Source organism: Cibotium barometz, chromosome 8, assembly GCF_041138505.1.
Source record: "Cibotium barometz isolate CiBa-2024 chromosome 8, ASM4113850v1, whole genome shotgun sequence".
Classification (NCBI taxonomy): Eukaryota; Viridiplantae; Streptophyta; class Polypodiopsida; order Cyatheales; family Cibotiaceae; genus Cibotium; species Cibotium barometz.
In genome coordinates this window covers 51,636,992-51,652,540 of record NC_141053.1, presented here as the reverse complement: position 1 = coordinate 51,652,540, position 15,549 = coordinate 51,636,992, and positions in this window count along the sequence as shown.

The following is a 15,549-nucleotide window of genomic DNA, read 5'->3' as shown; positions in this document are numbered from 1 at the left end:
TTTTCCCTTTGCATAAAATAACAATGTCCAATTTAAGATACATAAAGGTAGCTTGTTTCCTATAGGAATATAAGCCCCATATAGTAATTTCATGTTGCTTAAGGGTATATGCATGAATAGGTGGTACACTAGCTACCAGATTTCAGGGTTGGGAGGAGCTGGAAGGTAGCTCAGTTGTTGGTAGCCATAGGAATGTTGGGAATTTTAAAAGACTTCAATAAGTTTTTAAATTTATTCAATTCAAGGTGCAGAGGAGTGGGGGCACTACCTTTTTATGTCTCGCAACCATCATGAGGAGTGCCCATCGGTTGCAGCAGTAGGGGCCCTCGTCTGGGGCCAGCGTGGAAATTTGAGGAGTGCCCGTCGGTTGCAGTAGCAGGGGCCCTCATCTAGGGGGAAGCTTGCCAGCGTGGAAATGCTAGAAGCTTGAGAGCAACAAGAAAGCAGCCGAGAGGGAGGTCAGACACCAGGACACACAAGGGAAATGCTGCAGTCAAAACTTCCTCTCCCACTTCTTCTCCTGCTCCTCCAGAGCCATCCCCAGCCAGGAAATCTCGCAGGGTGCTAGCTTCCTCCTCTCCTTCCTCAGCTACAGCAAAGGCCAAAGGAGCTATAAGAAAGGGGCATTATCCTCTTTCACCCAAATCACCTACTACACCAAGCAAGAAGTTCAACATGCAGCTGGGCTCAGATGCCACTCCAAGCACAGAGGTGAGCATCTTTATACATGTTGTTATGCAGCCAATTTTTGTTTAGGTGCCTAGCTTGTGTTAATTTTTCTAGAGGTGTGTTACACATGCATGCTAGGGTATTACCATGATGTTCCAGGGGATAATGGAGTGAGTGTGCTCACAATGTCATCAATGAAACAATGTCCCTATTGAATACCTTACAAAACAAATTTTTTGCTTCAATGATGATTGACTCCTCACTTGTCGTGTATTGTAATAAGTGTGTTGCATACCAAAACATCCCTATAAAAATTCAAGTTGTGGGCAATAGTGCTTTATTGAGTTTTAGTGACACTACATTGCATATTGCATGATGCTGACAACACACTGGAGAACACATTTTCTACACCTTTGATACTCCCACACTTTCTATACATGCGCACAAGCATTGTTAACATAAGCATACTTGTAGCCTCATGCATATATATGGAAGGTGCATGTCCAAAGCAAGTAGGTCATACATGAAAATATGTTAGTATAAATGTGTTGGACTGATTCTAGTTGTGCTATGGAATGTTGCAGGGCAAATTGCATTGGTACCCTCCATATGTCCAATTTGAAAGAAAGTCAGTTTTCTGTATGACCAAAGCCCAAGCACATGAAGTCTACAGTCTTTCAAATTCTGGAGTGGATGCGCGAACATTGGGTGAGGCTAATTTTACAGATGCAGATTGGCTATCATGTTTTGATGAGGTGCCAAGAAGGGGTAGTAAAGTAAAATGCAGGACTTTGAAGCTAGAGTTGTGGCCCAGGTTCTACACCCTTTTTACTTCGGTATATCATGAACCTCCCAGCAACTATGGGATGGAGGTGACCAAGGCATTTGCAAGAGGTTTTCTGCATGAGTGTACAAAAGGGCCAGTCGATTGGGCTTTATTTTCTGAGAGCATGATAGCGGCTATGGATGCAAAGAAGCTACAAGCAAAGAAGCACCGATGCTCTATTTTCCATGCTTCCTCTGCACCGTATACATCCAGGTTTGAACAGGTGAAGCCTCTTGACCAATCGGAGACAGTACAAAATATGCATGTGGACTCAGAGGCAATCACTGTGTTGGACGGAATAATTGAGGTGCTTGGAAGGAAATATGCTCATGCCCTGTCAGAGCTCAACGAAGCTACAAGAAAAGTTGACAAGTACAAAGCGGATACGCATCGAGATGAAGGGGCACAGCTCCTGGTTAGTAGTTTGAAAAGACAATTGGAAGATGCACAATCTGAGTTGCAAAAGGTTGAAAATGCGTCAGACCCAGCAGATGCTAGGAAGTTACAGGAGCTGAGGATGAAAGTGGATAGATTGCTGACCATCCAAACTGTGGATGGAGTTGTTATGGGTACTGTTTCTGCTAGTGCGGGCTATGAAAGTAAAGAGTTTCTAGAAAATGCAAAACAAATAGAGATGCATGTGCGTGCTCAGGTGGATTTTGTGAAAGACATGCAGGCAAGAAGGAACAAAGTGTTCCTATCCTTGCCAACACCTAAATTACCACATGCAGATCTAGGCTTATCGGATGCGCACAATATTTGTTCTGCTTGTGGATTGGTCATGTATGATGCAGATGGTCTTTGCATGTTTATACTTCCTTATGGTCATGCTTATCATATTTATTGTTTTGCTCACCTTGCTACAAGCAAAGAGATTTGCATGGCTATGGGATGCACGCAAATGATCTCGCCTGGTACAAGGTCTTTGGTGATGCTTGGCCACATTGATGCCCCCGGTTATGCAAGGGAGTTACGAAGCACAGTACCCTCCATGCTTCCAAACACTGCTGCCAAATCATGCTTTTCCCATGGTACGTACCATACCGTTATGCTATCTAACCCTTGTCTTCATTACTGGTTTTTTTTGTGTGCCTTTTTGTAAGGTGGGTGAGGGTAAGATGCATGTGGATAAATGGTACCACCTAGAATTGTCATCTGTGCATGGCAGCTGATTCTGGTAGCAAGGTAGCTATCTTATGCTGCTTGGGAGCTACTTAGATTCCTAGTAGCTACGTGGAAAGGCTGTCAGCTACCCTTAAAAGCCTGATAGCTACCCTTTGAAGCCTGATAGCTACTCTTTGAAGACTGGTGTTAACCCTTGAAAGCTTGGTAGCTACCTTCAAATCTTGCTAGCTACCCTTAATATCCTAAAAGTTACATTTGGAATCGTGGTACTTACCTGGTAGCTACCTTCTAGCTTTTCAGCTACCCTTACAAGCCTGAGAGCTTCCCCACATGGAAGCTTGGTAGGTACCTGGTAACTATCCTTGAAGCCTCTCAGCTACCCTTAAAAGCCTGATAGCTACCCTTTGAAGCCTGGTAGCTACCTTTGGAAGCCTAACAGCTATCCTTAGAAGCTTGGTAGCTACCAAGGGATGCCTAAAAGCTACCAAGATATGCTTGAGTCTTCCATGCTAAAAGCTACCAAGGGATACCAAGATGTTAAGGAATGCTGAAAGCTACCAAGGCCTCTGGGAGGTTTGAAGGTAAGTATGATAGCTTCTAGTATGTAACTTTTGTATAGCTGGAATTGGTAGAGCTTGTGTTAAGTTGTGAGGGTTTACTTTCAATTTGGTATGGTTTACTGTCTACTAAGGTGGGAAAATATTTTCTAATGATTGAATTTATTGCACATAATGAGGATGCCAAAAACATTCAGCCAATGGATGAAGTTTTTTCAACACCAGGTTGTAATGTAGAAAATTTACAGTTGGACACGAAACTTGAGACGGTGGGGGTGGCAAATTTCCTTGGAAAAAACAAGGAACCTGATCCAAAGGATGACACTATCAAGGAGAGAGAACTTGTGGACTTGGGTGTAGAAAGTCTTGTAGATAGTGACATGGACAAGGAGAATCATCAAGAAGAGAGTCCTTCACTGCTACAAGCCTTTAAAATGTTGAAAAGGGGAAGAAAGAGGAAAACGAAAGGTTGTGTTCACTTTTATAATTGAATGTAGACTAATATGTTTTCACTTGCTAATGATTGTTTTCCATGCAGGAGGATCTTCTAGCCAGCATCCTCCAACTTCAAGCAATAAGGACCTAGATAAAGCTTCCAATATAACAGATGATCAACCGAACAAGGAGGAACCTGCCAATATCTCTAAAGGATCGGGACGAAAAGGTGCTACTACCAAAGTCAGAAAAAGATTGCAACCCTAAATTCTGCTATTTCTCCCCATGAATGCATGTCTACCCCTTTTTTGGGTTTGTCCCATCAATAGCCATTCTGGCTCTGTAACCAAATTGTTGACATTTTCTATTTAATGAATGAAAAGAGTCCAACTATTTTGTTTCTTATATATCTCTCATTGTTATGTATTTCATTCATTTCTTTTCCAATGTATAAAATTTATCATTGCAGACACTGTCAGTGTGGATGGACTAGCTGAAATATCTGGCAATGTCCTCACAAGCCAGAATGGTGATACACTGCAAGATAGTGATAAAGTGCATGATGGTGTAAATAAAGTGCAGGATGGTGATAAAAAGCAGGATGGTGGTGATAAAGTGCAGGATGATGGTGAAAAAGTGCAAGATGGTGGTGATAAAGTGCAGGATGGTGAAAAAGTGCAGGATGGTAATAAAGTCACAGAGGAGGATAATGATGTCTGGGAAAAGGTGGGTTTTTGGTGTTTTGTCCAGACATCATGCCTTGTAGCCATAGTACAGAATGCAAGGAAAACACAGGATTGTGGTGTTCCTGTAAACAATGCTGCTGACATGCTAAGATAGATTAAAGCACAGGCTATAAGTTTTTATGATGCATTTCAGGGGAAAAGTGAGGTAAAAGGTGAATGTGGGACTGAAAAGGACAGCTCTCAGAGCTCAGAAAATGAACCAGCAAAGAACTATGTGTTCAAGGAGCATTATGAGGCACAAGACACAACTTCAGTGGAGGGTGATGTAAGTGCCCATATTGCTGTTGATCAGAAAGCATCAGAGTTGTTTGAAAAGCATGAGAGTAATCAGAGAACTAAACTGAGAGATGATATCGAATCGATTGTAGGTGGTAGTGTGAGACATCCTAATGCAAAGATGTATCGTGCCTGGGAGGATCCCACTAGCCCTTCATTTCAATTACGGCTAGCTTTAATTTTGGATCTCGATGGAGTGCTACTCACAATGGTTGACTGCAGATATGCACGAACCCCCCCTATTGGAATATGCTTGAAGTGACAGATATGGGTGGCAGGAAGCTGTTAGGACAAAAGCATGATGCTGAGAGGTTTGTGCAATGGTGCTTGGAACGCTTTGATGTCTTTATATGGACTTGTGCTAACAAGGTCAATGCAAACAAAATTTTGAGGTGCTTTATGCCTTTTCATGTCCACTGGTTCAAAGGCGTGCTTACGCAAGAGTTCTGCACAAAGGAGACTAAGTTCCAGAGAATTACCAAGAAACCAGTGTTTTATAAGAAGTTGACCGTGTTTTGGGAGGCTTATCCTCAGTATTCACCAACAAACACTATCATGGTGGATGATAGCGAGTACAAAACTTTATGGAATCCTCAAGGAACTGCATGTATAGTAAAGAAAATGGAAGATCAAGACCCTGGGGAAATGCAGGCTTATCTTACGACAATCCTCAGAGGCTGGCTTGATACATGGCTTGGTGTCAAGGATTGCATCACCTATACTATAGATACGCAGCTACCAATCATGAAAGATGATGACAGCATAGCTGTGCGAAGGAGGTGGATGTATGAACATATGAACAAACTGTAGTATAGCGAGACTTGTGATGTGATCAGCCCACTATGTTCCCAACAAACTAAATGTAATTTTTATTATGGAGTTCACTTTGGAACCTTGTATATGTTGTCGAAGTGTTCTAACTGACATAATGCGATGGCCGTTTTTGCACTCTTGCAAAGCTGTAGACTGGATATATAAGTTATTGTCTTGATTACAGGTATCATTTAGTCTAAATTTGAAACACTGGTATAATGTAAAGTTTTTCAATTTCTGCTATAATGTTTTTGCACTACTAAATTTGAAACACTAGTAAAATTTGTAGACTGCTACCTTGGTGCTACCTAGGTGCTTGCAGGCTACTACCGAGTGCTACCAAGTTCTTGTTGCTAGGTACTGGTATACTGGTGGGTGATAGATTTATTTCCAGATGCTTGGTTTATTCCCAGGTGCTGCCAGGCTAGTATGCAGGTGCTACCATACTACTACCTGCTTGATACCATATCACTATCTTCTGCTATCTTGGTGCTACCTAGGTGCTTGTAGCCTACTACCAAGTGCTACCAAGGTCCTCCTGCTAGGTACTAGTATAGTGGTATACTTTAGAAGCTCATTAATTGTGCATCTTGGGCAATATGGTCATGCCACATCATAAGACCCATAGTGTAAAAGAATACCTTGACATGTATGGAATGTGCCTAGTAAGATTTACCATGTACCACAATTTGAGCATCCCTAAGAAAGATCATTCAAGTTTAATTATCATTCACAGACACCCACAAGCCTGGTGTGGCTCTTGGTGACCCTTGCCTGCAACAAGAGATCAGCATGAGTAGACAAGGATCCAAAAAAAAACAAGTATGTCCAAAAGAAACAGCTTGAATTATTTTCAGCAAGCTATACATCAGAGTGGTATTGTAAATAGCCTCATATGCTTCTGGGGAAATCAAAAATCTCATCCCACATCCTTGAACCTTTTCCATTGGGAACTTGATGGATCTTACAAGGTGGGATGGCAAAATAGCTTCAGGCTTGCACCGTAATAGCTTATACTCATAGGGATTTCCTTTCGCTTGTTTGTACCATATTCCCTTGACAACAAATGAACCAGCAAGGCAAACATTCCCCCAGCCATCTGTTAGTTTAGTATCAGATTTTTGCTTCTGAGCTGTGCATTTCAAGACAAAAAAATTTGCAAGCTCCTCATTGTCATGGGGAGCTATGACAGCAAAATTGTCACCAATGCAAAGTGCATCACTCAAAGCATCATGGTGTTCTTCGTATGCAAAATCTTCAACTTCATTAGCATCTCTGACATATTCTGAAGGTTCAAGGGTAACATACTCCCACTTCTTGACATGTGACTTCCTAGAGCACCTCCTCCAAAGGCCTTGCATGCAAGAATTGCAAAAGCATGATAGCTGCCTACATCTGAGAGCTTTTCCATTTGTTAAAGAGTAACCTGAGACACAATGTATCCCACGAGCGCCATCCACAGATTTGCAGTCCCACTTCTTGCTTCTATCCACGTCGCCTTCCTTAACTTCCCAAAACACCCTGGTAACTGGTGGATGCATATGTGGCAGCAGCCCCATCACACATGGTTTGTCTTAAAAAGGCAACCACATCCTCTGCACATTGCAATTTTCTACAGTCTGGCTTAAGCTACTCTTGAGTCAAATGTCTTTTGATAATAGCACCTGCACCATCATGTTCACCCTTCCCATGACCAGATCCCGAGAAATGATGTGTCATATTTAACCCTGTGAGAGTTCCATACTAGGCAACAAAGTAGAAAGGCCTCATTGCCTTAAACTGCGAGGCTGCCCCGTCTGACCACACCCAATGCTCCTTGAGGGATAAGCCTAGCTCTTTCAACCATCCATGATGGAGCATGAAGCAATGTTGAACAAAAAGAGTATCATGAGTTTTACATTGGAAATGTAAAAATGATAATACTTTTAAAGACTTCCTGCAATCTGCACATATGTGATATGGACAAATATTGTAACTTGGCAAGAAAACCAATGCATTGATTGAATCTCATTTTGTTCTTTGAATGTATAATTTTCAGCAAAGTCTACAACTGAAACAACCACATCGTCAGGAAATACACATAGGCACTCTTTAAATTGCTCAGCTTACCATCTGTAGATAAAGTTGTGATCCCTAAAGAGGTCAAATAGTTCCCCAGGTTGCATCTCCTTGTGGGAGAGAACTTTTCTTTTCTTTTCCTTGCCAGAATCTGATTCACCAACTTGAATGTCTTCAAAAATCTTCACCTTTATTGTGCGTACGCTACTTGATTCCTCCATAGGACACGTTGATAGCTTCTTTGAGGGTCCACAAGATGGGCACTCTCCCATCAAACACTTCAAAGCAAAGAAGTCTGAATTGCTAGGCTTCAAACACAATACTGATTCCCACAAATTTGTAAGGCTTGAGTAAGTTTGTGTGTAAGCTGTGCATTATTCTCCAACACCACAAATGTTACATTGACATATACACTCTTTTCCATGCACACCTGGACCAGCTTGGCGTAAATGGTTGATAGCATCTCGTAAGAATGACATCTGGACATGTGTGATGCAACAAGTGTACCGATCTCGAAGCTTGCGTACAAAATAAGGCTTTAGCTTTTCAAATGCTCTTTGGTGAATCTATACCTCTGGATGACTCTATTTGAAAGCAAGAAAGAATTCTACCTACAATAAATCAACCTATGAACAACATATATAGCTTATAGAAGTCAAAGAATTAGAACTAACTTGGTAACTTAGAAATTTTTCATGCCAGAAATAAACAATAGCTTTTAGGTTAAAGGCTTGGAACAATAGCTACCGTGTTAAGAGTGGTAGCTATTTGGTTAGAGTGGATGGCACCAGGTAGATAAGGTAGCAACCATGTTAAGAGTGGAAGCTACTAGGTGAACAATGGTGGCTTTTAGGGACAGAAAGGTAACTACCAGCTTTGGAACAGTAACTGCCATGTTAACAGTGGTAGCTACCTATTAAGAGTGAAAGCCACCAGGTCGGCAAGGTAGCAATCATGTTAAGAGTGGAAGCTACCAGGTTGACAATAGTGGCTTTTAAAGACAAAAAGGTAACTACCAGCTTTGGAACAGTAGTTGCCATGTTAACAGTGGTAGCTACCTATATAGTGTGAGAGCCACCAGCTAGGTAAGGTAGCAACCATGTTAAGAGTGGAAGCTACGAGGTTGACAATGGTGGCTTTTAAAGGCAGAAAGGTAACTACCAGGTTTGGAATAGTAGCTGCCATGTTAACAATGGTAGCTACCTATATAGAGTGAAAGCCAGTAGGTAGGTAAGGTAGCAACCATCTTAAGAGTGGAAGCTACCAGGTTGACAATGGTGGCTTTTAGGGATAGAAAGGTAACTACCAGCTTTGGAACAGTAGCTGCAATGTTAACAGTGGTGGCTACCACCACTCTTAGCATAGTACCTATCATCAAGATACCACCTAAATCACTCCCAGCCTCATGCCTATGAGCTCCAAGCTTGGTAACTAAGCTCGAAGCCTGGGAGCCACCACTCTTAGCATAGTACCTACCATGAAGATACCACTCTTATCAGCTCCCAGGCTTGGAGTTCATTGGTATAACAGAAATCCTAACCTGATGCTTCTAGCTGCTGGCCTAATAACATATCAGCTTGAGCAAAACCTTTGCAACCAATCTGTGAGCCTACCACCACCTTGGTGGCTTCCTTTGCTAGCCACCTTTACGAGGATGAAACTATAATTGAAAGTGGTAGCTATTTATCTACAAGGGTTACCATGGTAGACTAGTATTACACACTATGATGCTGGTGCCTAACTTCAGCCCTGCACTACCGACCAATGTACAACCAAGAGGTAATTAGGGACATTTAAAAAGTATGGCATAACAAGGAAGACAAACCTGAGGTTGTTCAAGCAGATGCACCAGATGCTTCTCATACAACTTTCATCCCCAACACGCTTTCGACATACATCCTTTTTGTTCGGCAACACACCTGTATTGTTTGTCCAATATGCAATGACTAAATCTTTCACTTCCTCTGTGATTATACTTCTATGTTGTCATTGTTGCTCACATAAATGCAATGGCTGCTGTGAGTCATGTTGCTTCATTTGAGATCTAGCTGCATAAAAATTCCTTCGATGAACTCCAAGTAGCCTTGAGGCAGCTGCTATATTTGGTTTTCTACTTGTGGAATTCATGACCATCATGATACTTGCCCGTTTAACAAACAATTCCCTAGAGCTTTTTGGTCTTTTGACAGCCTTGAGGGTATTGTGTAATCCATGGAGCAAGAACTTATGATCCTGTGTGGATTCCTCAGCTGTGTGACAATTAAGAGATGTACAATTAAATTGTACATCTCTTAAAGCTCGATGGTTGAGTATACTTGTGACGATCTCACCCTTTGCTTTATCAATACCCTGTGTGTATTCCGTGAAACACTTAATCACTTTTGAAGTAATCATCTTCTGTTTTGTGATGCTGAGCCTGACTTGTTTCACTGGTGACTTCCTTGACTTTAACTTCTCATGAGATAAGCACACTTCCGGCCTGTTTTGTACTCCCTGATTAATTTTGATTTACATGGTGCACACTTGAAGGAGCCAGCACATGTACATAAGCTACTTTGAACATATTCTGCTTGTGCAATTGGAACTATTTCCATGTTGAAAAAACTCCTTTTGATCAGTTCAACAAGTCGAATGTGCTCACTTTGTGGATAGCATGAGGCTCTTAAGAGAGTCAGATAGACCCACACCTATCCATCAAAACTTCGAAGACACTGTAAGATGAGATGAAGGTAGCTGTCCACAAGCCCCGTACGTAGCTACTACAATGCTTCTAATTTCTGAGAAGGGCTGCTTGTAACATTGTCTATTTTTTCGATCTGGCGGGCTACGACGACTGGTAGCTTGGGCCGCCCTGGCTTGGCTGGTGCCTTGGCCGAGCCTTGGCTTGTTGGGCCCTCAGATGCTAATATAATGTTAAGAAATCCAGGAGACCTGCAATGCAAAAACACACACAGATGTGAAGTCACCGTGGAGGCTTGTTCAAAGCAAAGAGAGAGAGAGAGAGAGAGAGAGAGAGAGAGAGAGAGAGAGAGAGAGATTCTTTTATAGAGGGGAAGGCTTACCACACCCGTAAATCACAAGACACACACACACACATATGAAGTTGCCATCGAAGGTTGTTCACAGCAAAGAGAGAGAGAGAGAGAGAGAGAGAGAGAGAGAGAGATTCTGCTATAGAGGGTAAGCCTTACCAATCAATCACAAGACACACACACAGACATGAAGTCGCCATGGAAGCTTGTTCACAGTAAAGAGAGAGAGAGAGAGAGAGAGAGAGAGAGAGGACGTGGGGAGTACCGAAAAATGGTTCTTTTTCTTTTTCTTTTTTTAAACAACCCACTTTTTGCTTTGTATTAGATGGTTACTATCAGTGTACTAGCTGTGTCCCGGACATAGGTATTAAGTCCACCTATTTATGCATACACCCTTAACCAAAATAGTAAATTGTTAAAATACAAATTACCACCCTTGCTTGTCTTTTTGGTAATGCTTATTGATTTTTATTTTTTCATCTTTTGGATACTCATCCAAGGGGTAGTCAAGGAGCAATGGACAAGTTATATATGTAGCTATATCCCACATATCTCTCTTTTGAGCCACTGTGTACTTGGTGTTTTCATGATCAAGGACCTATCATTCCTTTATAATAGGTGGCATGTATGCTTTTTTATATAATGAATTTGCATATCCATTTGTTAATGTCAGCATGTTATTATATGAGGAAATGATTGTGCATGTTTTTTCAAAGTTATGACAATATAAATGAGAGGTGCTACATATTTAAAATGTCAACCATAGGGCTTGCCACCCCCCAGGTTTAGACTTAGTGAACTGTATGCATCAAATAGGAGATGGTGATTTAAAAAAGTCTTAGGTTTGTCAGGTATGTGCAAGGATGGACAATAATGGCAGCACATGTGTATGATCCAAAGTACACTATTTGAGTTCTCGGGTCAAGACCCGACGCTTACGTGGTTCCAAACCACCTAGGCAACTCCGGAGGAGCGACAACTAATGCAATTGTGCCCAATGCAATAAGCCAATGCTAGGACGCTAAGCCACATGTCTGCCTAAGCAGGCATGGGGAAATTGATTATGACTACAAACTAGGTTAGTTCCTAGGTCTGTCCTGAATCTAAACAAGAATCCATATTCAGACATGACTACACTTAGCACGACATTGAATGCTAAATAGACAAAGATATGTAGAATAAAACAGAAGCAAAACAAAGACCAACCCATGGGTCATTCTTGAGTAAGAAAAATATAGTAAAATGCCTTAGCAAGAGCTCTGCTCACTCAACTCTCCTATCTTCCTATTCAGTATTGTTCCTCTCCTTTGGGCCTAAGTAGACCTGACATGATTCTTGAACTATCTAGGCAAAAATGTACTCCTTTCCTACAATCTCATCTGGGTAGACCCAGTCTTCTCTATCCCCTATGTCCCTTTATCCAACTAATTCCCCTGTTTCCTTGACAACTACATAGGTACTACCCATTCTTCAAGAAGCTGTTACAAGTTTGATACAAAACAATAAGGCAAGGTTTGTTACACAACGGTCAGTCCAGGTGGTGATTTGGGTGGCGGCCAAATAGGTTGATTGGCCGCCAATATACACTATGGTCTTGTATAACTCCTAAAATTTGTTAACTTCTTTATAACTGTTAAAACTGTTATATGGTGGCATGCAGCTTGCAAGAGGTTTTGACAATTTCTTCTTGTGCAAAATGAAATAAAAAGACAGATATGCACAAGTTTTATTCTCAGAGATGATAAATGATGTTTTGGTATACCCCAAACCATATTTTTATAGCTTTATGGCCGATGCGTTAGGAGTTAATTGGAGGGTAGTAAGGATAGTCTACAATAATGAACCAGAAAATGAATTGGAGGGTCATGAGTGGTCATGTATTTTTCATTGGGAACAAAGCTTAAATATTCATACAGTACAATATGTAGTCAAGAATTTTCAGGGGATGAGCACAAGTGACTTTGCCATCAGTGTGGCGTTGTGAATTAAGTGAAGAAGAGGTACATTTGAAGTGCATGTACATTTGATCATGGTGGATGAATGGCAAATTCACTAATGAAAACTTACCAGCTAATGGACTGCTAGCTTAGTTGGTGGCATATAAGATATCCCCATTGGAGGAAGAAGCTAAGAGTGAGGTCCCCCCCTTAATAGAGACGACCTATCTTTGAGGTTTAAAGGTCTCTTCTAAGAGTAGGGTTACAAATTTTGGCTAATTCTTCTACCTTGGCTACATTATCGGTGCTAGGGGGTAGGACATACAATGTTTTTAGATAAGATTTTTGGAGCTAGAGGCATCTTGAATTGCATTTTCTACCACAAAGTGATCATCTTCCATAGTTGTTTTTTTTATTTTCTTTGGAGTAGAAATTCTTCCAAGTTCCCAATCCTTCCACAAGAATTACAAATTCTTTTTGGCTTATTTTTTAAATGACAATTTGCAAAGATGTGAGCAAGCTTGCCACAGTGATTACATCTGATAGTTCTTCCTTTTTCAACATACAAAACATTTTGATTGATTCCTTGAGTGATATTTGAGGTGTTTTTGACTTAAACTCATGCTCACGTAGTGAAGACTCAACTTTAGTTAAATTTTTGTCGACATTTTTTAGTGTGGACACAAAAACATCATAGAGAGTTTTGTTAACGCTGTTGACAAGAACTGCAACCGCTTCATCTTCTTCTTGATTTTGGGTAGTTGTTTCTTGATGAGTGCCTTGAACTTATTAATATGAGCTGTCATTTTGTCAGATTCTTCTTTGTCCAATTTATAAAACTACCTCAAAAGGTTAATCTTATAGCTTTTGGTTTCACTTCCAAAGACTTTGTTGAGTTCCACCCATGCCTTCTAACAATCTTTTATCCCTGTAATGTGATGTATGACTTTATCTCCCAAACTCTGAACTATTATGCCAAGTGCTTTTTGTGATTGTTAAATGTGTTAAGTGATGTGCTATCACTATCTTCACTAGGCTCAATTAGATCTATAGCCCTCTTCTCATCAATGTGTACATGGTTTTCATTTACCCAGTATAAAAGTTATCCCCATTAAACTTATTTTTCTCTAACATGAGTTTCTCTATCATGTAGGACAAGGGGGTCTTACTGATAGTATTAGTAGTTTCTATCCCTTTTTACAATATGGAATGAGAAGGTCGGGAAGGTCTTTGCATGTGATAATGATTCATGGCGAGTGTCTAGTCTCGGTACAACATTGGCGATGAAAGCTTACTTCAATTAAGTAATGCAAGTGCATGAGATGAACTTGGATGCAAGAGATGATTTCCCACTATAGATTGATACTCTAATTATCCAATTTTAAAGCTTAATTAGCCTAATTTTTGGTAATGATACACTAATAATAGTGATTAGTTCTTAAACAATGTGATTAAGGGTAGTAGATTTTGGTGGCCAAAATTGGACTTGTACAATGCAACATTGAGAGGGGGTTTTGCCTATCAATCTTGCGCTAGATGAGGAGAAGTGGATTGTGCAAAAAAAATAGCTCAAAACCTCATGAAAACGCCTAAAAATGCACAGAATAAGGCGACCACGTTTCTGCTTACTGTGGTTATGTCAGTGGGATGAACTGAGCCAAAAATTCAATTGTAGAGACCTTGTACCATTGCTAAGCTAGCCCTAAAGGGGATTGGCCCAATTTGGATCAAGCGAGGAGATTTCATCAAAAAACTATTCAAGGGGCTACAGTGCCAATTTTGAGCTGTGTAGTGAAAATGCACCGAATTCCTCTGAGCTATAGGTTCACCTAGGGCTAGTTTGCTCCTAAATTTTCAAGGGAAATGGTGCCTTGGTTGAGGAGAACACGTTTTTGCAATTTTGGACCACAAGCAGAAGAAGAGGATAGACTTGAGATTAATGACTCAAGATGAGTAGCACTAATTAAAGTAAGAAAGGCCTACTAGATACTCAAGGGGAATGAGAGAAGCTCACAGAGAGAGAACCTAGCTATGATACCATGTTTAAATTATAGGTACCATGTGCATGATTATGGTGATTAATCCGAATCCTAAATTAATGTGGTAATTGAGCTAATCTAAGGTGGATGATGCCTAGGCTTAAACATGATGATTAACTACTAAACTAATTAAGCTTAGACTAAAGCACAATTAGGTTACAAGACTAAGACTTGTACTCATAAAGAGGCTTGAAAGCTTGCTTCATCTTTCATTGCTTGAAATGATCCCCTTCTATATAAGGAGGTACACTCTTGGGCTTGTACATCAATGTGGGATATTTCTTAACTCTTCTCTCTAGCTCAAATGTCACCTCAAACCTCAACAGTCACGAGGGAATATGCATCAATTCATGTGGTTTTGCAACAATAGCATGGATCACACATGGAGAGTATATAATAATATATGTCAATCACCTCTACAAGACCCCCAATTGTATGGCCAGTTGGAAGAGGTACAAACCTTAGTTTAAATGAGATCCAAACATTGGAGGCTGGAGTATTTATGGTGTTAAAGAGATTACACCAATAAGAAAATGATGTAGTCCATCGGTCAACAAGGTATAGAAGTGGCACATTGGATATAGTGGCTAAGAGGATAGATTCAACAATTATCTTTAAGCATTTTATCATTAAGGCCAGATAGATGGAAGTGCTTATAATTGAGACCGAGGAATTACTACTACGTAATGAAAATTACAGGGTGTCTGTGGGAAAGAATCCATCATATACTTGTCTGGATTTTCAAATTAGGTTTGGGGGGCTGCTAAATCATATTGTGCACACAAGCACCTATACTTTGTATATTGGCATATTTTTGGGTTAAACATGAACCATAATATGTTTATACATCAACTCACTTTAAAAAAGGAGAACCTAATCAGAATCTTCAGCAATAGGCAAACAATCTGAAAAGAAGCTCTTTTAGTTGGTATCTAAGTCTAAGCTGACAATATTAATGAGAAGACTGTTTCTTTAGAATGTTTGGTTTTCTTGCAACTTTACATGAGAAAGAGCTACATAGTGTTAAACTCGCATA